The following is a 24,749-nucleotide window of genomic DNA, read 5'->3' on the forward strand; positions in this document are numbered from 1 at the left end:
TTTGTGTCTTTTGGATTTTTGAAGTCTGATGCTATTCTTATTCCCAATTATTTTTATGCCACTTGTTCCTCCCACCCCACCCTCTGTTTTCTAAGAAGCATTTAGGATTTTTTCTTTATCCCTTATGTACTAAACATGTATAGTGATGTACTTTGGGGTGTGTTTATTTTCATCTATTGTGTTGGGCATTCAGCCCCTCCCATCTGGCAACTCAGGTCCTTTAGTTCTGGGAAATTTTCTCATATGGTTTCTTTGATAATTTTCTTCCCGTGGTTTTCTCTGATCTTTCTTTTTGGAAGGTGTATTAGTCAGGCGCTGTCTCTCTTGTATTAATAATTTTAATTTCTTGTGTTTTCTCCCCATCTCTTTGGCAGTCAGCTCTACCTTCTAGGATATTTTCTCAGCTTTATCCTTAAAATTTCAAAGACATTTGTCAAGTTCATTTTTCAGTTATTGTAGTTTAAAATTTTAAAAACTTGTTTTTATTTTCTAATTGCTTATTTAAACAAAATTGTACACTCTTTTGGTCTCACAGATGCAATTTTTTTCTCATCTCTGTGAGGATAATAATTGAAATTTTCCCCTCTGTTTCCTCTGAGCTTGTTTATTTGTTTCCATTTTAGTCTTTCCCATTGAAGTCTTTTCCTACATATTATTATTATCTTTACACAATTCTGTCAGGTCAATGTTATTATTATCCTCATTTTATGGTTAATATGTCTTAGAAAGTATATCACTGCTTTATTTTTCTTACCAGGGATGTCTGAAAAAGTTATCAGAAACCAGCCAAATCCACAGTCCAGCGTCTTGATCAAGCTGAATTCTCTGTTGAGTCCCAGAGTCTCTGCTTGCCCTCCTATACTTTACTTTTCCTAAATGCCAGAGAGAGTTCTCTTATTATATGAGATAGATCTGTTACAAAGATTTGCTCTTTTTAAAATTTAACTGAATGTTTCTCCTTTCCTGCATCTTCCTTCTGCCATTTGCACTAGTTCTTCCCTCTGAGCCATAGAGGTGGACCAGATCTAAATCCCTTTCCGTGGGATAGTCCCTCAGATATTTGAAAGGATATGGCCATGACTCCTCCGTGTCTGCCATTCCCCAGCTGAAGAGGCCTCAGCTTTCCTACTGTATTTCACTGTTTTGTCAAGTTCCAGTTGGCTAACACTTTTGTTTTTTGGGAAGCTTCAGATCAGTTCTAGGCTGTTAAGGTCTCACTTTAAGTGTGTTGTCTGAAACTTAATACAGAGTCCAGATGTGCTTTGAAAGCCTGAGCCTTGACTGGGGTCCTGTCACTTTATTCATGTGTCCTGCAGTTGGTTTAGTTTTAACTTAACAGAGTGTCATATGCTCTAACATCTTTTCCTAGTAGGTGATAGTTTTGATAAGCGTCTCACAAATTTTAATTTCTGAGACTCTGAGATGCTTACTTCTACTTACTTCCTTTTGATTAGGGCTATGAGTATGTTGTCCTTCTTGGTTATTGCTTTTACTACTTAGGATTTCCTTTATAAGGCCAATTGCTCTTGACCTTAGATATTAACCCCAAATGGAGGTTCTAAGGTGATATTAAAAAATGGAAAGATCTTGTTAATGTAAACTACATAAATAAAAACTGTCATATGCAAATTTGAAAAGGAAGATACAATGTAAACAGGAGTTTTCCAGGTACCATGTTAAGCACGTTGAACCCATTACCTCATTTGACCTTTACAAAAATCTTATGACATGAGAAATACTGTTACTCCTGTTTTAAAACTGAGGAAGTGAGGCCAATACCATATAGCTAGGAAGGCCAAAGGTGTGATACAGTCCTAGAAACGCCACGCTCAAGGCTGATAATGCTGTTACCTAGAGAATTGAAGCTCACACATTACATTTTGTGCTAATTATAGCTAATATTATTGAATGGAATTATCTTATATAACCTACTGAGGTGTATTACATCTGTTTCTTTTAACAGAGCATACCAAGGATAAAAACGTTTACTTGACAGATCAAGGCGATGACATTGACATTCTGAACATTAATTCTTACAGTTCTTTAAGAGCAGGGATTATTCATACTTTATATATCTTATTAATACTTATATATATCTTATACATACTTATGTATATCTTATATATCTTATAAAGTTTTACTCATACTTTATATATCCAGTACCAAGCACATTCCAGACAATCAAATGTTATTCAAATCAGTGCAAGCGTGAATATATAAATGAGTACATAATGAATGAATGAATGAAATTATAAGATATCAGTGACTAGTAAAGTTTTTAGGTCTATTAAAGTTTTGAGGCCTATTTGCCCCATACATCTTCAATAAATTTGTCCCTGTATAAATCTTCAATAGGTTGCTTTGCTTTATGAGCTCATATGTTTGCTCTTTGTAATGTTTTCATCTCATTGTCAGTGTTCTAAATGGAACATCCATAGATATGACATGTACCTGAAGCTCTTTGTAGATGGGGAGAGTAAAAGGAAGTTGCTGTAGGTAGCTCAGGTCATTGTGTCCAAGGGAGACAAATAAAGTCATGTTTGATCCAGACCATGGGTGTATTCAAGGGCTTTGATCCAAGGTGGGGGTCCAGCTGCAGGGGCATCTGGGAAGTACATCCTTGGTCTGTTGCCAAGTCATTGGGCAGAAACGTCTGTCTGAGGTCACTGGAAACTGAATTCAGATCCTACATGAAAGTAGTGGACTGAAACCAGCATACAAGGTCAGTCCCCTACCAATTTGGTCAACATCTGTGGTCTGACTCTAATCCTAAGGTGGAAATGAAGCAAGGACCAGGAACTGGGTGGCCAGACTCTAATGTACTCTATGATGAATTTACCTAAGGAGGTTTGCCCAGATTCTCGCAAAGGGGTGGTTAAATTGTTTGCAGGACACTTGACCCAAGGCATGGAAGCAACATGGGTTTTCAGATGCTCTCCCATTATGGTGAAGAAATTCCCAATATACTGTAGGAATTAGGTGGAGTTGCTCCTCAGGAGATAAACCTATTGTGTCTTCACCAGAGTAGGGCAAAGCTGGACAGGCGCAAACAGAGAGGGACAAATTGCTAATGAAACTTTTGTGAGTAGGGGCTTCTGTGTCTCCTTTGAAACTTCTGCCCTACGGGGCGCCTGGGTGGCTTGGTCGGTTAAGCGTCCGACTTCGGCTCAGGTCATGATCTCACGGTCCGTGAGTTCGAGCCCCGCGTCGGGCTCTGTGCTGACCGCTCAGAGCCTGGAGCCTGTTTCAGATTCTGTGTCTCCCTCTCTCTCTGCCCCTCCCCTGTTCATGCTCTGTCTCTCTCTGTCTCAAAAATAAATAAACATTTAAAAAAAAATTAAAAAAAAAAAAAAGAAACTTCTGCCCTCCAATTTATTGTCTGTCTCAAAATACACTGCTCTGGGGGTGCCTGGGTGACTCAGCTGATTAAGTGTCTGACTTTTGATTTCAGCTCAGGTCATCATTTCGTGGTTCATGAGTTTGAGCTCTGCATCAGACTCTGCACCGACAATGTGGACCTGCTTGGGATTCTCTCTCCCTCTCTCTCTCTGCTCTTCCCCTGCTCATGCTGTTTCTGTCTCTCTCAAAATAAATAAATAAACTTAAAAAAATACATTGCTCTGAACTGAAGATAATACTTCAGAGAGAGTGCAATGAAGGCATTGATTTGCAGGGAGTGGTTCATAAAAGGACTTACATTGTGCCAAGACCTATATGTTAAGTGCTTGACTTTCACTATCTCATTTATCCCTACAACAACACTTTTTGACCCATCAAGCTACATATAGAGTATTTCCACCACTCAAAAAGTTCCCTCATGATTCAGTGCAAATTTGTTTACTTTTAATTGATTCATTGAGTAAAGAACTGGAAATCACTATGGGTGGTACATTCCCTTTCTGCATCACATTGGAAGTGAGATGTTGACAAACTGGGTGGGTGGGTATATCCAGAATGGGAAAGGATTCAGAGACCATGTTGTATAAAGAACATGTGTCAAAAGAAATAGTGACATGAATATGACTGGTACTAATATGGTAGTTCTAAGAAAAATTGGAAACCTGCGTTTGGTCAATCAAGGTTAGCCAAATATTTTAAGACACTTTCCAATATTGGAGGAAAGGGTTATTATAGGGCCATTTGGGGAAAGTCCAAGGTCTTAGGACAGTCATGAGCAGAGAGGATATGAAGGAGGGAGACAGAATTTTCCCTGTTGTGTTAGTGACTGCATCTTGCATTAGTTCATCTCAGCTTTGTTTTTTCTTCCCGCCCCACCCCCCACAGTCTTTCCATTATTTTATCTATTTATGAATTGCTTCTCTAAGAACTCTTAAGTCTGCCTGTTTAACTCTTGGTCCTCTGTATCACAAATTCTACTGGTGTCAGGATTCTTGGATGATAGTAGGTATGGTGAGGTGGAAGCATAAAGAATATTCAGGATAATAAGACATGGGACTGGAAGTAGAAGACTTGGTTGAGTTGTACACCCAGTAGCATATAGGTGGGGCAAGTGTCCTTGCTCTTCAGCCTCAGCTTTTGCATACTTGTAAAATGGAACTCTGTGTGTGTGTGTGTGTGTGTGTGTGTGTGTCCTAGGGAGTTTCTCTGAGGATCAAAAAGAGAGGGAACATAAATGCGTTTGCAAACTGTTGTTGACATAATTGAAATGTAAAGTTTTCTATCACTATTGCCATTGTGACATTACCATTTGCAAGACCTCCTTTAATTTGGAAGACCCTTAAGCCACAATGATTTGTGTAGTGGGGTCATTACTGTGTTGGAGCCTTAAATGGAGACTTTATCCATGATTTCTGAAAGGTCACCCACCCCAGAGACACATGTGAACAGAAAACAAATTTGTTTGTTAATTGGTTTCAGTTCTGTTGGCTTCAAATAGAGATCTCTGGGAGTCCTTGGCTGGTACATCAAGGGGACATTTCGAAGGAAATCTGTATGAGACCTCAGAGCAAATAGGCACTCAGCTATTTCCTTTCTAAAAAGGAAAAAAATTCTGCTTGTTTGGGTGCATGAACATATGTATAACAGCTTGCTCTAATCCTTTCCCCCATGCCTTGTTCCATTTTAAAGATAGAACAATCTAACACCCCAGCTTTTATATTATCTTCCACTTTAGGACTTTCACAGTGTTTCTGGAAATTTTGCCTAAGCAGCATTACACCTTTATTTCACAGGTATGCATAAAAAAGCAATATCCATTAACATTCTTCATGGCATTTTGATGGTAGGAAAAATATCTGAGTTTATTTTTAGGGAAAATCACAGGGCAGAAAGAATAACAAATATTTGTGGTTGCCTTGGGAACTCAACTTCTAGATATTATGATTATGGAAAGGAGGAACAGATTTGGAGCTGGGGCAATTGGTTACCAAATAATAGAACAGCAAGAGAACCTGCAAGAGAGTTAGAAAGAAGTAGATCTATGTAAAAAAAAACAGGTGCCTTGTCAATTATTTTTTCTTTTTGTCTGTTTCTGATTACTATATCCTGCCTTCCTGAGAGAGGAATGTGATGGGATGCCTAATATAACCAAGTGATTTTCTTGTTCTCTCTCTCTCTCTCTCTCTGTGCGTATGCGTGTGTGTGCGTGTGTGTGTGTATAAAGGTCAAGGTACCAATTTGACCTTTCGCCAAATTGTCCTCAGAGGAGAAGGTTTCCAAGGGGAGGCACTGGAGCCAGGAAATCAAGCTTTTTGTATTCCTGGATCTTTCTTGGAACAGCTCATTATGTGTGACATTTACAGATGTAGCCCCAGCTGCTCAGGAGTGTAAGTTCCTCAGAATACACATGCTTTATAGGAGCATTAAAAGTGTCCTATGTGTTGGGAGGAGCACTGGGTGATGTATGGCAACCAATTTGATAATAAATTTCATATTAAAAAAATAAAAAAAAAAAACTCAAAAAAAAAGTGTCCTATGCTGCTTGTTGCCAGCATTTCTTTTTTTTTTTTTAATATATGAAATTTACTGTCAAATTGGTTTCCATACAACACCCAGTGCTCATCCCAAAAGGTGCCCTCCTCAATACCCATCTGTTGCCAGCATTTCTAGCACTGATACTCACTAGCAGCTTGTTCCTCTGGCCAACCTCAGAGACAAGGGGACTTCTGTGAGCTCTGATGTCTCGTGCAGACAGTGGGACTAACTGTGGGGTTTGAAGGCCTGGAAGAAGATTCTAGTTTCATTCCCCAGTCACTCCAAGGCCTTGGTGGACCCAGGATATGGAGGTTCTGTACTTGTATGGCCTTCTGAGTTGCATACGGCATTTGACTTGCTGTTCCCCCAGAAAACATTTGATGTACACCCCAAACACTCAGGGCCTGTTGGAAAGCACCCCTAGGCCTAATACTCTTTCTCTTGGAGCTGGCAGACAATGGAAGGAAAGAGTTACTTGGGGAAAGAAGTAAAGCTGGATGTCAGAGTGGGGTTAGGATTCAAGCATCAGGGTCTACAGGGCTCCAAGACTCTCGCCACTCCATTCCCACAGGACAAGATAGTGATGGGGTGTGTTATTGGGAGTTTAAGCCTAAGGGAGGGATATATGTGAGGCATAGGTGACAAGGACTGGGTTAGGTTATCTGGGGTGCTAGGGGCTGACAGGCCCATTTGGAGAAGTCAGAAAACACAGGTAACAGACTCTATTGTTGCATATAAGCTGGCAGGAACTGCTTTGATGAGGGCATAGTGCCAGCCCACATGACTGGGCAGCCACTGTGGAAGTCATCCTCCCTGATTTCTCTTCCATTGCCAAAACTCAGCTCTTCTTTGATTCTGTCTCTGTGTCTCCTGCTGCACAGGCTGCACTGGCTGGAAAACTCCCTTCCATTGTCACAAATTGTATTCGAGAGGGTTTCTTGTTCCAGGCCAACTCCATTGATCTCCTAAGAAAAAGAGGTAGAGCCGAATGTTCAAGCATTTGGATGAACCAAACCTCCAATCCTAGTTCTGCCTCTTACTAGCTATATCATCACCGCAGGCAGGTAACTTAACTTTTCTGAGTCAGTGTTCTCAACCAGTACAATATGATTAATTTTGTATTGGTTTGTTCAGAGGGCTAAATGAGGTAATGCAAGCCCAACCATGGCTCAAGCAGTGGTTGTTGGCGTAGTCTATTGTGGCCAAGATCATAAGGTCACAGGACATGAAAAGCAGCCACAAAACCCAACCTAGACATTTATGAGGCAGAAACCACCTGTGGTGACCTTCTTAGAAGATGGCTATGTTAACTGGCCATACTTGACTGAAGGAAGTGGGTAGGTGGTAGGTGGGGGGAGGGGTAGGAGGAGATAGAAAAGGGAAGAGTTAAATGAGTGTCAGTTCCTCCTAATAACGAAGAGCATAGTATTCCCACCATCACACAGGCTTGTGCTTACATTCCAGCTCTGCACTTACTGTGTGACAATGAGCACATTACTAAACATCTGACCCCCAGTTTCCTCAAGTGCAAATTGGCCTAATGATATCTATAGTGTTGTGAAGATTTCATGGATGGTGCACGTAGTGTTTAGCATAGTGCCTGGTACCCAGCAAGCACATAACAAACGGTAACTGTGAGGATGAAACTGAGAGTTTTCCAGTGCTGCTCTTTCCATCCAAGGAGGCAGGAAGGAGACAGGGTGGGTACTTGGTAAAACTGGGTGCTGGTGAAGTGGATGTGGTATCTGAGAGCTTCATTTCTGGACCTCTCTTCTATATCCTGAGCCTTATGTCCTCCCACCCTGCTGCCCAGTGCCTGGGTGCTGCCAAAGTCCCTTTCCTCCAACCCATCCCAAGGGATAGTTTGTCCCTTGCCCTCCTCCTATACTGCCTCCAAACCCATGTTCTTTCTATTCAGCTTTTCCACAGCCAGGTTTGGGGAACACAGTCCATCTCAACATTTCACGTTAAGGTGTGAAGAACCACACAACTCCCTTCCACTTTAAGGCCCCAGAGTATTTCTTTACTCCCCTGAATTGGAAATGAGAATGAGAAGCAGTGGAGTAGAGAGTGTACTTTGAGCCCAAGGACTTCCATATTGCCCTGAAAGGAGCCTGCAAGACAAGCCTGGAGGAAGGGCAGAACCAGCAGGGGAGGGAGAAGGTGTGGGTTTCCCTAACCTCCCTACAGCATCCCCTTTCTTTGCCTGAGAAGGCGAACCCTAATTCTAGAACTTGAAGCTGATGTTGCTTTCCGAAGAATAGGGTGACCCAGGACTGATACTCACCAAGCCAGGCTCAGTCCTAGATTCTGGCTTCCAGTGTACTGTCAGCAGCAAAACCTGGTTCCCAAACCACCAAGTCTAGTGAGAAAAAGTATCAGCAAATGGTGAAGTGACAGGAATCTTTGCACCCACCCTAGACTTTTCTATCATGAGAAAAAGAAGAATCCTGGAAATTTGGGAAATTAAAACACTTTTCAACACCATTTACAGATGTAAAAAGCCTCTGGTTACTTGGGTATTGCGCATTTGCATATTTGATTTTATACATCGATTCAAAATGAAGTTATGGCCTTGCAAGCTATAATCATCATTATCATAATAATCATAATCATTGATTTACAGTTCATATGGGAGTTTCTGAAAGATTATTCAGTTTAATTCTTTTAGCAACTCCATCAAATAGGTAGTACTGTTAATCCTCCTTTTACAGTTGAAGAAACAAAGACTGAGAATGTGACTTACTCAAGATCCCAGCTCCTGTAACCTCTGGGTGTTGTTTTGCTGTTGCTTTTTCATTTAGGTAGTCTGCTGCCAACTTTAGAATAATTCATGGAAAGGTGTGAGGCTATGGCTCTTTGCCTCTTCCAATGTGAAGCATAATAAGCTGCGTTAATTTCCAGGAAAAGGGCTGAGAGAGAAAAAAGGAGAATACATCTATGATTCATTGATACAACTTTTAAGGAAATTTGATAAGTCTAGAATTTCAAGCTTTCTTTTGACCATCTTCATTTTTTTTTTCGAATCAAAGTTTAACCTATTGAAATAAATATACTTTTACTCTACCTAAACATGAAGCTCCACATGTCACAGGGCTTAGAAGGGTGGGTCTCCTAACTGATTGGAGGCAGTAAGTTCTATTTCTTATTTAAAGTCATAAATGTTTTAGAATAGGGAGGGAATGTTAAGATATTGTTTGTATGAAAATACAAAAGCATGAGATTGGAAGCTTGTTGCAGGGCTTTGGATGAGAACAAAGGAGGGAGAGTGAAAACCGACATTGTTGTATGAGTATAAGATAAAACCACCCTAGTCAGGTGGAAGCTTTGGATGAAGTATTTCTATTAAAAAGCAAAGACAGAAGCAAAATAAACTGTGAATGGAGTTTTCCAACTAAAGGAGGTCTTTGCAAACCAGATATTCTAATAATTAGTATTTCAAAGATACTATGCCAGCTTGGTCTTGGGGAAGTTGCTTAATCTGTCTCATTTGCGTTTTCCTTATCTGTAAAACAGGAACTAAAACAGTAGTTAACTTATAGTTCCTTTAAGAGTATTAAATGAGAAAAACAATTTTTATGTGGTGTGCCTAGTACAGTGCTTGGCATGAAGATCACAGTAGATGTTGGCAACACTTTCCTTCGTTACCCCCCACCCAACCCCTTTCAATTATGAAAGTTTGAAACACTGTAACTTTACCTAGATATTGATTGGAAATCTAATTTTCCAAAAATATATGAAAAATTCTTAATATTCCTCATAGATACTTTTTGCGAGTTAGAGGAGGATTTTAGTGCCCTTCTTCCATCTTCTTTGATTTAATTCTGATTCAAAAGAAAGATATGGCTAAGAAGTAGGAGAAATGAATAGTTGATTTAGGCATTAATAATCTTGAAGGAGGAAAACAAGGCAACCAGCACTTGGCCTCAATTTTTAGGAAGAAGGATTTAAAAAAATCAGAAAAATGATAGGTGAGATCTCATGGTCAGATTTGCTAAAGAATATGGCTCAAAAGGATAGGAGTCTAAAAGTGATATAACCAACTAAATGAGCAATCAGATTATGTGATCGGAAGTAATCTTAATGGATAAGAGAAGTGAAAGGCATTTAAAATACTTATTTGACCAGAGGGACCTTGATAAGGAGTTTAGAAATTAGGGGTGAGTTTAATTTTATTTTATATATTTCTCCATTTTCTCAAAATTTCTAGGATCACCATGGCTTTTATAAAATAAAGTCCTCCCCCCCACCCAAGGATTTGTACGATAGAGACAAAAGATGGCAAGTAGTCAACAAGAACGTTTAGAAGCTAGGAGAATTCTTTTAAAAGTAGCATCCCTTGGGCTAAGTATCACTTGGAGATGAGGCATGCAGGAAAAAATGCTAAAGATAACAAAAAAAGTTGTTTTGATTACGGTTCAGTGCAAGACATGAACAGGAAGAGGGATTCACAATGGTAATGGATTATGCAAAAGAATTGGAACCTCTGAACTTCTATTTTGCTTGAGTCTAGAAAGATGCAGTTCAATCAATTCAAAGTGAAACATACCTCATTAAGAAGTCATTGAAACAGATGAGAAGTTATTAAGAGAGTCCATGATTTTTCTAAATGAATTTAAAGAACTTTATAGACACGATGGTCTTTAAGTTCTCAGAGTTAGTAACCTAAATCATAAAATACGGGGGAGGATAGGTTCAGGAAACTCCACATGAGGTTGATTCTTCGCAAAGTCTTAAAATAAATATGGAAGATTTGTTAGCAACTAAAAAAGAAAGCCCCAATCACTTGAAACTGGCATGGATTTATTAAATCAAGTTATATCAAATTGCCCCAATTAGGAAGATGCATAGGAGGATGTTAGAGTTAATGAATTTGGAAGTCTCTCAAATTCATAGAAATAGTGTATTTTATTTCAGCAAGAGGTTCATAAAATTTTTTATAGAACATTTAAAACAAAACCAAAAAGAATAATATACCTCTATATACCCATTACCCATCTTCAACAGCTATCAATATTCTGAGATTTTTGTTTTCCCTGTTGCGCTCCCCTCCACCAGGTCTTTTTATTGTTGGTATTGGAATACTTTAAAGCAAATCCCAGATATAATATCATTTTACTTGTAAGTACTTCAGTATGAGAAAAACGTATAATATACAACAGTATGAGAAAGACGTATGACAAAGTCTTTCATGATATGCTTAAAGATGAGTTGGAGAAACATGGATTGGATAAGAATGAACTCAGAGGATTGGTATTTAGTGTGAATCATGGCTAAATCATGTTGACAAACGGTTTGAAATCCACCTTGAGGAAAGATTATAGGGGAACATACCACAAGGTTCTGCACTTGTCCCAGTATTATTTGGCACATTTTATCAATGATTTGGATGAAACCATAGGAAGCACATTTAGCAAATTTGCCAGTAATACACAGCTTTTAGTGAGAGTGCAATATATTACATAAAAGAATCAAGTATCATCAAACCAGAAAGATGGGCTGGAGCCATAAGGCTGACATTTAAATGATATACACACCCCAAGAGAGAATCCTGACTTGGAGATAGTTTGTGTGAAAAAGATCTGTAGGTTTTACTGGACCGCAGTTTTCAATATGAGTATCTAAAGCAACTAGTCATACTAGGTGGCAGCAATTAAAGTTAAGTTTCCAAATCAAGGATATAATAACTTCACTCTCTCTGTAGTACTACCCTCAGTTCAGAGCAGTGTTTTGTCTTAATTATTTTTAATGTTTATTTATTTTTGAGAGAGAGAAAGACAGCACAAACAGGGGAGGGGCAGAGAGAAAGGGAGAGACAGAGTCCAAAGCAAGCTCCAGGCTCTGAGCTGTCAGCACAGAGCCCAACACGGGGCTCGAACCCATGAACCATGAGATCATGACCTGGGCCAAAGTTAACCAACTGAGCCACCCAGGTGCCCCCAGAGCAGTGTGTTTTGAGAGAGACATTAACAAACCAGAGGGCATCTAGTAGTGGGTAATTAGGGTGACATGAGATCTGGCAAGGTGAGACATGAGATCTGTAAATGTGGTTAATGGAACTGGGGTTATTTGTCCTCAAGAATGGGAAACTGGGTATCTTTGTGGATTAAAACTGTTAATGAAGAGAAGTAAACATACTGCATTGCATCATAGCTTAAAGCTGAAATCAGTGGGTGGGAGTTAGAATGAAACAAAACTTGCATCGTGATAAAGAGCTTCCTAGAGATTAGCCATGTCTGCCAAAAGCATGCACTACATGGACATGTATTTCTGTCAGTGGAGAAGGATACTGCAGAGGTTAAATACCCAGCTTTCAAGAATTCCGTAGAAGTAGATTTTCTGCTTAGAAGCAATTTGAAACCTTGGCTGCACATTAGAATTACCTGAGGGGTTTTAAAAATGACTAGTGCCTGAGCCCTAACCCCAGAGACTCTGATGCAGTTTCTCTGGATGGGACTGGAAAAAGTTCTAGGAGATTCTCCTGTGCATTTGGGGCTGGGAACCTTGGAGTGCATGAACTCTAAGCTTCTTTCCACTTTGAGATTTTTTTTGATCTGAAAAATATGTACCACATTCATGGAGTATTAAAAAGTCAAAATGGTGGAAAGCCTAAAGATGACAGTGAAGTCAGACACAAAACTGAGCTCAGGGAAGAAAAGAGAATTGGTTAAGCGAGACTGAAAGTGCCAGAGGCTACGAGGAGAGAGTGCATCTTAGAAGAGGGGGTGCCCCTGTCTTTGGTAAGAAGGTAAGAATGAGGCTGAGTGAGAATGGTAGAGGGGATGAGAGCGTGACTAAAGAACATGGGGGTCTGAAGAAGAAGCTAAATTCAGGATGGTCCCAGGAAAACTGGGATGGTTGATCATCCTAAAATTGCCCTCTGGCCCCTAAATGAGGACAGCACAAGAGACCTTTTCTTATCTTAGTCCCTCCCCCTCGCAGAGTGAAGCTGTGTTGTGTATACATCTGAGTGGGTCATACTGGCATAGTGAGCATCAGCAGAGGTTACAATTCATGCTCCCTCTAGCTGTTGGTTCCCGTCACGGGGTCTTGCTTGCCGGGCATCTTGCTGGGGTGTTAGTGTTGGGCTCACTTCCTTTGGGCTGCCTGCGAATCCCTTACCCTACCTCTCTCCCAAATCCCTGCTGAAACCTCTTAAGAGTGATTTTGAACCTTGTTTCTCTGAAGAGCTTCCTAGAAGTTCCCTCACTGTTATTTCAGTCCCCCTCTCACCATGATGTTAAACAATCTCGAAGGTGACTTCCCAAATCTGGCTGGCTTCAGGGATAGTGAACAAGGGCTGCCTTTAAAAAGTAGGCTAGATGGGGCGCCTGGGTGGCTCAGTCGGTTAAGCGTCCGACTTCAGCTCAGGTCACGATCTCACGGTCCGTGAGTTGACTTCAGCTCAGGTCACGATCTCACGGTTCATGAGTTCGAGCCCTGCGTCGGGCTCTGGGCTGATGGCTCAGAGCCTGGAGCCTGCTTCCGATTCTGTGTCTCCCTCTCTCTCTGCCTCTCCCCTGTTCATGCTCTATCTCTCTCTGTCTCAAAAATAAATAAACGTTAAAAAAAAAAATGAAAAAAAAAAAAGTAGGCTAGAGGGGCGCCTGGGTGGCTCAGTCGGTTAAGCGGCCGACTTCGGCTCAGGTCATGATCTCGTGGTCTGTGAGTTTGAGCCCCGTGTCGGGCTCTGTGCTAACAGCTCAGAGCCTGGAGCCTGTTTCAGATTCTGTGTCTTCCTCTCTCTGACCCTCCCCCATTCATGCTCTGTCTCTCTCTGTCTCAAAAATAAATAAACATTAAAAAAAATTTTTTTTTAAATAAAAAGTAGGCTAGAGGTAGCTGAGGGATTCCCTATTAGGAACAGGCTAGAGGCATGCTGCTTTCACGCTCTCTTTCTCATCAAAAGAGAAATATGGGTGGGAGATGTTGAGTCATTTACAAAAATAGCCCAGAGGAAATCCCTCTGAAATCATAGGAGAAATGCCCAGAGTTGTGCTTTAAATATAAAGAATAAATTGGATGGTCTTCACTGACTGTACCCCTAGTAGGCCTCACAACTGCTCTGCAACTATTTTTTTAAATATCCACCATTGACTAGGGGGTAGTTAGAGTGCATTATGAATTAAAGCAGTAGTTTTCAAAGTATGATTCCTGGAGTAGCCACAGCAGCGTTACCTGGCAACTTATTAGAAATGCAAATTCTCTGGCTTCACACATAGTAAGACATAGTAAATCAGTAACTCTGAGCATAGGGTCCAGCAGTTTTGTTTTAACAATACACGTAGGTGATTTTGAGTGGGTTTATGGTTGAGAACTGGATTACAGAAACTGTGTCCTTAGAATGTTCTCTAAAGGACTTGCCCAGAGCCTGCCCTTTGACGTAGGCAAACTGCAAGCCAAAGGAACTTCAGTTCTAACCACCGAGCCAGGGTGGGGGTGGGGTTAGTATTTTGCTTAGTAAAATAGGTCATGTGACGGGAGAGAAAAACTACAAACAAGGAAGAGTAAAATCAAATAGAATCAGAGTGATAAAGCAGTGGACAATCCAATTAATTCATGTCATTACAAAATTCGAAAGTCATTATTCAAATGACTATAATTATGAATACATACCTACATAAAAAGGAATTGTATGATATGAATTGGATTTTTAAATATGCTGTATTTTGTTTCACCTTGGAGATGTGATTTATTGTGAGAACATTATATAGTAGGTTCTGGTCAGTCCTCAATTGAAGGTCTATGTTTGCAGGAAAATGGAAGAAACATGCTGAATTTTAATAATTCAGCTGATTTAATAATATCAGCTAAAAGATAATTTAGCTGCTACAGTTTTATTTTCTCGGAGTTACGTGGTAAAGAATCACAGATACCAAAAATGTGAAAAAGTTATGATCTTAATCATAACCATATCAGCCACAACAATAACAATCATAACTACAATTGCCATTTATTGAGTGCCTATGCTGTGTGCACACACTGCTGTGTGTTTGGCACTAGGGATGAAGTTGTGGACAAGCAGACATGGTCCTTGCCCTCTGAACCAGTGGTTCCCAACCTCGGCTACACATTAGATGTACCAGGGAGCCATTAAAAGATTGCAATGTGTAGGCCCCACCTGCAGTAATTCTGATTTAATTTGTCTGGGGTGGAACGCAGGAGTTGGTATTTTCCCCAGTGAATTTAATATGCAGCCAGCATTGAGGCTGGTGTGGTGGAATACTTACGTATGTAGATAATTAATTACGATAGCTTTAAGTGATAGAAAAGTTTCGAGTGTCATGCAGAGTGCCTGCTAGTGTGAGTTCATAAAAGGGTTCCCTGAGGCGTCCTTGAGGGAGTCATTTTCAGTTGGGATCTGAAGGCTGAGTAGAAAATAGCTAAACAAAGGAAGTGGGAGGAGAATGTTCCAGGCAGAGTAAAAAAATTGTGCCAGGACCCTGTAGCAGGGGGAGAGTGGTGAAGTGAGGCTGAGGGGAGGCAGAGTGAGGGGAAGAGTGGTGATAAGAGAGTCTAGAAACCCAGAAAGGGTAGAGCACACAGAACCTATGGCTTGCATGAAGGTTTCTGGTTTTTATTCTAAAGTAATGGGAAGCTCTGAAGTGTTTTAAGTAACTAGTGGGTGATGTGATCATATAGGCACCTTGAAAAGATCACTCTGGCTTCAGTATAGAAAGTAAATTGTCGAGAGGCAAGAGTGGATGCAGGGAGATGAGTTAGGAGCCTGCTGTGGGAGGTGGTGGTGGTTGGACTAAGGAGGTGGCAGTGTGATGGAGGGGGATGGGGAGGCATCAGAATCTTTGGGAGGCAGGACCCAGGACTAGACACAAAGTCTCAGAAAAATTTCCTGAATAAATGGGTTGTTTGGGTGTGAAGGGTGAGGGTGAAGAAGAAATGGAGGATGATGCTGTTCTTGGTATCACAACTGGGTGAGATCTCAGTAGAGATGTTCACTGAACTATAAATGTTGAACTATGGGAAGTCGGAGGAAGAACAGGTTTGGGGGGAGGGGAGAAACATGCATTCTGTTTGAGTAGAATGGGTTTGAGGTGTCTGTGAGTCATCCAAGCTGAAAGGGCAAAGAGGGAGCCAAAAAGTCAAGAATACGTATGTCTGGACTAAACGTAAGTTAAACTATTTCCCACACATTGACAGTAGTAACTGAGGCCATGGGGTCCGTTGGGATCACTCTAATCACTCTTTTCATACAGAGCTCACTACATCTTCACATCAACTTCCCAAAGTAAGTGATGGATGTTTTAAAAATTTTAGTCTAGAAAATGAAGATTTAGGAAGTTAGAAAGTTTAGAAAGCCCAAGTCACACAACTAGTAAGATGCAGAGTTGAGAGTTTATCCTATGAGATTATTACATAGTCATAAAAAAGGAGATGCATTACTACTTAATCATACTCTCTTTAATCAGAATGACTCATTGCCAGAGACAATGTAGAGTTAACCGTACTTGCTTAGAAAGAACCAGCCAAATGTGGAGTTCCTTCTATTATAAACCTATCATTTAGGGCTATTATTCTTTGTAATTTAGTGAGAAAATATTCCATGGAGTTTATGACTAAGCGCTGGGATCCAGATTTGGGATTTACTACCCAAACATTTGTCCTCTTACTTCCTACAGTACATGCAGACTGAAGTTGAGGTTTCCTGGCAGCTCACTAAAAATAGTCAGAACCATGGAGTTGAGAAGTAAAACATTTGAAATATTCGAATCCCCCACCCTTTTTCTTGATGGAAAATGTTGTATACTAAAAATTCAAATCAATCTTATCCATTCATTTATTCAACTGAACTGACATATGGAGTATTGACATAGGCCAGACCCTTTGCTGGTTTCTAAAGATCTAAAAGATACTCTGTGTTCTCAGGGCACTTATTCTCATGGAGGAAACTGACACAAGTTAAAGGCCATTGTAGCACTGGGCACGGGTGCCATGAGACAGATGCAGAGGAAGGGCAAGAGGCTTTCAGGAAGACTTTCTGGAAGCAGTGACACATAAACTGCTTATTCTCTCTCAGCCTCCATTTCCCCAGAAGATAGTTAGATAAAGAAGTGAGAGGAAAGAATAGTGTTTTAGACAGAAGAAAGAAGCAGAAACATTGTGTAAGGCATAAGGATATGAAAAAGGGCCAGTGTAGAAACTAACACCTTGAAGTATACCTGGGGACATGGCCTCCAAACTGTTGTTAAAGAGTTTTGCTTTTATTTTGAGACATTGCTCAGAGAATCAGAAGTTCACACTGGTGGGATTGTAGAATCAGGTTTGCATTTTTAGGATGTTCGTGCTGGCTCTAAAGTAGAAAATGGACTGGAAGGGGAAGAGCCTGGATATGAGAGGGCTTCTATAGAAGCTGTTGTAGAAGTCCAGGCAAGAAGAGATAAATGAAAGGATTTGAGAGATATTTAGTGGGTAGAATCAATAAAACTTGGAGCTTGATCAGAGGGAGAAGAAGGAGTTTAGGGACACTGGTGGTATGGTGGTGACCTTCACTGAGCAGATTATAGAAAAAAATTAGTGTGGGGAAGACAGTTAAGTTTTAAACGTGGTGATTTTGGCTGTAGAACATTAAAGCAAATATGTCCAGTAGGTGACTAGAATTACAGATTTGGAGCTCAAGAGCAAGTTCTGGACTGGAGATAATAGATGAGAGAGTCATCTCCATACAGATTAGGGAGTCATCACCCTTGAGTTGAGTGTATGTATATAAAATGAAATGAGCCAAGGTTCTCAGAACACTATGGAACATCCCTATTCAAAGGGTATGTTGAGAAAGAAGAGCCAGTAAACCAGGGGTCAGAGAAATAGGAGGACTATTACAAGAGAGACTGGTGTCATGGAAGCCAAGAAAGGAGAGACTTTATGTAGTAAGAAATTAACAGTGTCAAAGTCTATAGGAAATGTAAATACTGAAAAGCATCCATTGGCTGTTTCTATGAGTGGCTTTAGTGGGATGGTGGGACAGAAGCCAGGTGTGGTGGATCAAGGAGGGAGTAGGTTGTGAGGAGGTGGAATTTAGGAATGCCCAGAGTATACAGAGAAAAAAAAAAAAAACAAGTTAGAGGAAGTCACATCTTAAGAACTGCTGGGGCATGACGGGTCAGGTCACTGGAGATGCTGGAGGGAAAGAGCTGGAGGCAAGAGAAGTGGAATGAACATACCAGTAACCATATAAAAATCTAAGAAGAGAGGAAGTGGCCTTTCCCCACCCAGTCCTGAGAGAATAGGTAGAGGGTGGGCCCAATAGTTTCTTTGTTATCTAACTTAACTATCCCATCCCTAAAGATGGGTCTACCAATGTGTCATTCCCAGAGGTCAGTTCTAGGCAACAAAGACTTTCCCAAAAGGTGGAGTAAAATTTTCCTCTTCAACTCAAGTATTCCCCAGAGTACTTGGGTTTTCAGGAATTTCTATAAAGAGTTTGAACTATTTTAGCCATCATTTCCAAGGACCATAATGTATGCTTCGTTTTTTGTGGTATGCTGAGGTGGAGACACTTTCCCTTCCATTCAGAACAATATTATAACTCCAAAGAAGAGAAAGCATATGGAATCACTCTTGTCTGCTTTGGCCCCCCAAGTCTGTTTCCTTGTCTGGCTGCACTCCTCCTACCTCTGTAAGTCTGAGCAAGTAAGATAGCAGACTGTATGGGTGTCAGCAAGAAGTCAATAGAATGTGCTGTACACATGCCTTTGGTTGTCTCTGCGTTGCGTCCATATTCTACAGACAGCCTGTGTCTTACGGAATAAAAAGAATGACAATCCCATGAAATTCAACATGCAAATGATGAGTGTATAAGGCATAATACCCACTTATCGTTTAACAATGATCAGCTCATTTTTTACCCTGTTAGTTGTGGCAAGACAGCTTGGTGGACATGAAATCATAGTCAGGGAGGGGTATCTAAGATAATGAGTTAGTCTCATTATCTTAGAGGGGTCCTCCTTCATCACTATGGAGAAAGAACTTTCAGGGAAGTGGCATACTTGATTCCATGACGAAGGCAGCTTTCCCCCAGACCATGCTGGAGACACACCATGCTGTCTGATTCTTTTAGTTGCCATTTCACTCCTCACAGATGACCCCACCTCACCATATTTACAAATTCTTTCTTCATTCAGGGTACAAAATTGAGTAGGACACCACTTTCTTAGTTGTATTCTGGGTTTGAGGAAATACTTAAGTCACAGGACTGAACATACACTTAAGATAAAAGAAAGTGTGGGCAATTTTGGTAGGACCTGCTCTCATCTGGTTATGTGTTGGTCTTACTAGTTTTACCCTAGAAGGACACCCCTTTCTCCAAGATCCAGGGACCTTTCTGTAACCCCTCCTGCCTTCCGCCTCCCTAAGCGAATACAGAAAATAAACTAAAAAAATCTGGGGGACTCTTAGGTTGTCCTTCCCAAATATCAGCTGTATCTGTTACACCCTTGACAGGAACTAGATACTTATTCAACCTAAGATTGAGTTCTCACATAAGTATCTAAAGTACAGATATTCTGTGTTGCTGGTTAAAGAGAGAGCCAGCTGCTTAATACTGATGATCTGTGATGGTTACCAGAGAATTTAGAAACTTGACTATATCTTATCCAGAGAGGTGTTCCCTCTTGTATTTACATAACAGCAGAGGTACCTAAGAGGAGATGCCAAATTTCCCTCAAAATAAAGCTCTGAATCCACCCAAAGCTCTGCCTCAAAGAGTACAAAAGAGATTAAATGACCTGAGAAGAATGAATGAGTGGGGATCCAGAGATGGCTACTTGGCCTCATCAAGGTTGGTCAGTGGGTAGCAGGGTGGCAGTGAGCAGAGAATCCGTAAAGTCAGCATCAAACCACCAATGCAAAACTTCCCATTTACTTATTCCCTAACTTCTGGGCTCCTAGCATCTTTGCCACTTTACTCTAAACTGGAAACCCTCTGTAAATATTTCTTCTTCAACTCAAAGCCTCTGGGTTTTCAGGAATTTCTATTAAGAATTTTAAATTACTCAGGGAAACGAGGAGGGAAGGGGAAGAGGAAGGAGGAGAAGGAGGGAGGAAAAGGAGAGAGGGAAGGAGTAAGGAAGGTCATGTGGTAAAATATTTTAAGAATTGCTTGGTGCAGAAGGGAATCAACATGCAGACCTGGGACTGCTGTCCTTGAGAGGACCTGCTTGCTGGGTTGAATCCCTTTGATCGTGTCTGGGGGCTTGGGTTTCAGAAGAGTTGTCACCATTCTGAGGATTGGTGGGGATGGCTTGCTGTGCTTGTACTGTGCAGGTAGCGTGGTTTGTGCTGAGCCCCTGCTTTCCTTCTGGGAAAGGAATTCCATCTGGAATATTGGTGTATGCTGAATGGAAGGTGCCTATGTATCAGCTCCCAGTGAAAGCCCTGGGCACTGGGTCTCTGGTGAGCCTCCCTGGTAGGCAATATTTCACATGTTGTTCTAACTCATTGCTGGGGGAATTAAGTATGTCCTGTGGTCTCCACTGGGAGAAGACTCTTGAAAGCTTGTACCTGTTTTCCCTAGACATAGTCCCATGCTTGTTTTTTTGTTTTGTTTTTTTTTGTCTTTGCTGATGCTTCATATCCTTTCACTGTAATAAATCTTAAGCCATGAGTATGACTATATGCTGAGTCCTGAGTCCTAGCGAATCCATATTCTTCCAGAGATGTCTATGCCTTTATCCAATGGGAACATACTGTACATATTGCTCCACATTTTGCTTTGCATATATAAAATATTTTGAAGACAGTTTGTATCAACATTCATAGATCAAAATCTTTTTTTTTCATGCCTGAATAATATTATCTGCTGTGTTTTAGAATTTTAATATCCAGACCCCAATTAATGGACCTTTGTCATTTTTAGTCTTGCTATTACAAATCATGCTGCACCAAACATCCTTATACATTCATCTTTTCATATATTCATAAGTATCATTAGCAGGTTAAATTTTTAGAAGTAGAATTCTTAGGTTACAGGATATGTACACTTCACTCTTTCATACATATTACAAAATTGCCACCCACCAAAGTTGTATGAATTTTTACTCTCACCAACATGTAAGAAATGCCTGTTTCCCCGCTTCCTTGTTATTTCCTTGTTGATAAATAGAATTTCTCTATTGAATTTCCTTACTGAAAACTCACCCTTGTTAGGTATACAGTTCTATGAATTTTAAACAAATGTATATAGTCATCTAACTACCCCCACAATCAAGATACGGAGTATTTCCATGATCTCAGAAAATTCCCTCATGACCTTTTGCATTTTGTAGTCAGTCCTCTGTTCCTGAACCTCTACCCATTGATCTGATTTCTGTCCTTAGTTTTGCCTTTTCCGGAATACTGTATAAATGAAATCCTACAGTATATAGCCTTTTTGAGTCTGGCTTCTTTCACCTAGCATAATGCTTTTGAGATTCATTCATGTTGTTGTATTTATCAGTAGTTTATTCCTTTTTTGTTGCTGAGTAGAATTACACTGTATGATTGTGTCATAATTTGGGTACATTCACTAGTTGATGGGCATTTGGGTTATTTTGAGTTTTGGGTGATGTTACAAATACTTAGGTACAGGTTTTTGTGTAGGCTTATGTATTAACTCTCCTTGGATAAATACTTAAGAGTGGGGTTGCCTGGTCATATGGCAATTATATGTTTAACTTCATAAAGGACTGCCAAACTCTTTCCAAAGTGGCTGTGCCATGTTGCATCCCCGGTAGCAACATGAGAGTTCTAGTTGCTCCACATCCTTGCCAACATTTGGTATTGTCAGTATTTGGGGGGGGGGGGCATTCTAATAAGCATTTAGTAATGTTATCAAATAAAAAAACTTTTCTATTCTGATAAGTGATAAAAGTTATCCCATTTTTTCATTTGCATTTCTTTAATTAAGGACACTGAGAATACATTTAATATATTAAGAATATATTTCTTTGACATGCCTATTCATGGTTTTTGCTTACTTTTCTATTAGATAGGTTGATCATATTCTTAATGATTTTTAATGACTCTATATATTAAGGAAACTAACTGGTTCATAGCTGTTACAAACATTTTTCGTACTTTGTAACTTTTTACCTTGTTTATGGCATATTTTGCTGCAGAAATATTTTTATGTTGCTTCTGACTTTTATATCTCATGGGTGCAAAGATGTGGAGATAGAAATGAGAGAATTTATGAATGTAAGGTATAGAACACAGGGGACTGTAAGTCTAGGTAACCTGAGTGAGTCAGTTTACTCCACCTTGGCTCTGACCCCCTACTCTGGTGATATATGGCCAGTACAGATTTTCATAGTCTTTGTCACTGGCTGAAACTAACCAAAGCTTATTGACAAATGCAGCTGCTCTGAGAAAGGGCAGAGTCCCCAGGGTGCATTTCTTCAATTCAGTTGTGGAAGAGGATTCATTTAGTGAAAGCAATGTGCTTAGTGCAAAGACCATCAATACATGAGATTGTTACACTTGTTGGCTGGGACACAGGGAATTCCTGTCTGCAGTCTCAGTGATGTCACTTTGCTGGAAACAACCTTCTTCCTTGCCAGCCCTATACTTGAATACGGGATTCCATGATGACCACAAAGACTTATTGTGCTCCATGCAGTCTATGGGCAAAGTAATTCAGGAGAGGCCAGAAGGGGTGTGGGTGAGGTGGTAGATGGTATGGTGGGAGGAAGTAAGGAGAAGAGCGAGGAAGGTGACTCCTTTGCTTCCTTATTTCTCATACATAGAGCCCCTATTGGCATTTGATTTTTGCAGTCATTAACAATTTTTCCAGTCAGGCACACCAAATGCAAAGTCAGTTACTTGCTGCTAATCTGAAAAGAGCACAGCTCACAGCAAGAGCCTTGGAGAGGGGAACATGGGGGTGGCAGAATCCAATTTGCAGGAAGAGCTCAGCACCCCTACTCGCATTTCTACTGCCTGAGTGTCCCTAGCTGGGCTCCTCCTGCCCAAAGCTGAGCCTCAGATGGGGCTCACTCAGGACCAGCCAAGCCACTTTGTTAAGATAAATGTGCTCCTTTTCTAAAGAGTTGTGGGCTGAAATTAGTCAGCTAATTAACATTTCAAAGATTAGGAATAAATGATCATAAATAGAAGCAAATAGCTTCCTCTGAAGTCTGTGGTTCAAGGGATCAGTAGGACAGGGCATGGGTAATTTACTCAATTAATTATCTCTCCCTCTCTTTCCATTCCCATCCTCCACCTCTCCCTTCCCCTCTTATTCTCTGGATCTGTCTTCTTGCCCATGTCTCCCAAGCCTGGGTCAATCGTGTTTTCCCTCCCTCTCCTTTGCCTTTTGCCCTTTAACTAACTAGTCATCATTGAGGCCTTTCAGTTTATTTTTAGCATTTGTGTATTTGTTGACATTGTACTGACTTCCTTGACTTAAAAACACAGGAAAAAACCCCACCAAATTAAACAGCTTTGTCCTCAAATTTGACTCCGGATTTATTAATTGGGAAAATATGGGGGGGTGTGAGATGAAATATGATCTTTTCATTTGAACAGAACTTGGGGTGTGTTCTTTTGCATCGAGTCAAGGAACGAAGCTGAGTAATTAATTTCTACATGTCCCTAATGCAGAGCAATGGCTGAGGCAGTGGAGTGGACATGAGAGACTTGGATCAAAACCCTCTCTGCCATTTGCCACACGTCTGTATGTATGACTTTGAGGGGCACCAGGGTGGCTCAGTCAGCTAAGCGTCTGACTTTGGCTTAGGTCATGATCTCATGGTTTGTGGGTTAGAGCTCCATGTCAGGCTCTGTGCTCACAGCTCAGAGCCTGGAGCCTGCTTCAGGTTCCTCTCTCTCTCTCTGCCCCCCCCCCCCCCCCTCCCCAACAAACCAACAAACCAACAAACAAAATGTATGACTTTGACCAAGTCCCTTAACTTCTTGGGGAATTACAATCTCAGCCTCTGCTACTTAGCTCCAAGCTTCTGACTCCTAGGGACCGAAGACTCTATTTTAAAGGTAAAACATTGTCTGTTGTCACCTGTGACAACAGTCCAGACCACTCTTCTAGCCAAATCCTCAAAGTCAGTCACTTTTCACTTCTGGATGATGGGACTGGCTCCCACATACAGCACCGGTACTATGTGCCAAGCACTGTACTAAGCCTCAGTCATGTGCTGCAGGGTAGGGCAGTGGTTAAAAGCCTGGCCTCTGGGTCCAGAATACCTGTGTTTACTTCCTGGTCCCAACATTTACATCGGTGTAACTTTGGGCAACTTACTTAGCTTCTCTGTGACTCACTTTCCTCATCTGTAGAGTGACATTAATGATGATAATAGTACCTACCTGTAAATTGTGAGCTTATTTAGAAAAAGGGTCTTTGCTAATGTAATTAAGGATCTTGAGATGAGTTCATTCTGTATTTAGGGTGGGCCCTAAATCCAATCACTGGTGTCCTATAAGAGAAAAGAGAGGGAAATGTAGCACACACAGACACAGGGAAAAAGGCCATGTGCAGGCAGTGATTGGAGCGATGTAGCCACAAGCCAAAGAATACCAGGAGCCACCAGAAACTGGAAGACGCAAGAAAGAAATCTCCTCCAGAGCCTTTGGCCCTGTTGACACCTTGATTCTGGACTTCTGCCTTCCAGAATTGTGAGAGAATAAGTTTCTATTGCTTTAAGTCACCAAGTTTGTGGTAGTTTGTTGTTGATAGCCTTAGGAAATTGATGCAGATGATAATAGTACATCTACGTCACAGGATTGTTGTGAGGGTTAAATGGGTGGCTATATTCAAAGTGCTAAGAGCAGAATCTGGAGTACAGTGAAGGCTCTTGAAGTATAGGCTGCTA

At 40.8% G+C, this 24,749-nt stretch overlaps 1 protein-coding gene and 1 long non-coding RNA gene across 3 annotated transcripts in view; one reads left to right on the forward strand and one right to left on the reverse strand.

The window, feature by feature from the left end:
- Positions 1–24,749, forward strand: part of ENTPD1 (ectonucleoside triphosphate diphosphohydrolase 1) — a 91,070-nt gene that overhangs the window by 17,368 nt on the left and 48,953 nt on the right. The window contains exon 1 of one of the 2 annotated variants that reach the window (XM_042959998.1): positions 2,258–2,722. The exons of the other annotated variant lie outside the window; for it this stretch is intronic. The gene's annotated coding sequence lies outside the window, so the exon portion shown is untranslated. Of the gene's footprint in view, positions 1–2,257; positions 2,723–24,749 lie in introns of those variants that run through there. 2 annotated transcript variants of the gene reach the window in all.
- Positions 6,631–24,338, reverse strand: LOC107179455. The gene is made up of 4 exons (XR_001510083.2): positions 24,244–24,338; positions 8,681–8,846; positions 8,222–8,296; positions 6,631–6,899 (listed from the first exon to the last, which is right to left on the reverse strand). It is a non-coding gene; the product is annotated as an uncharacterized LOC107179455 (long non-coding RNA).

This window comes from Panthera tigris, chromosome D2 (assembly GCF_018350195.1).
Source record: "Panthera tigris isolate Pti1 chromosome D2, P.tigris_Pti1_mat1.1, whole genome shotgun sequence".
NCBI classification, from domain to species: domain Eukaryota; kingdom Metazoa; phylum Chordata; class Mammalia; order Carnivora; family Felidae; genus Panthera; species Panthera tigris.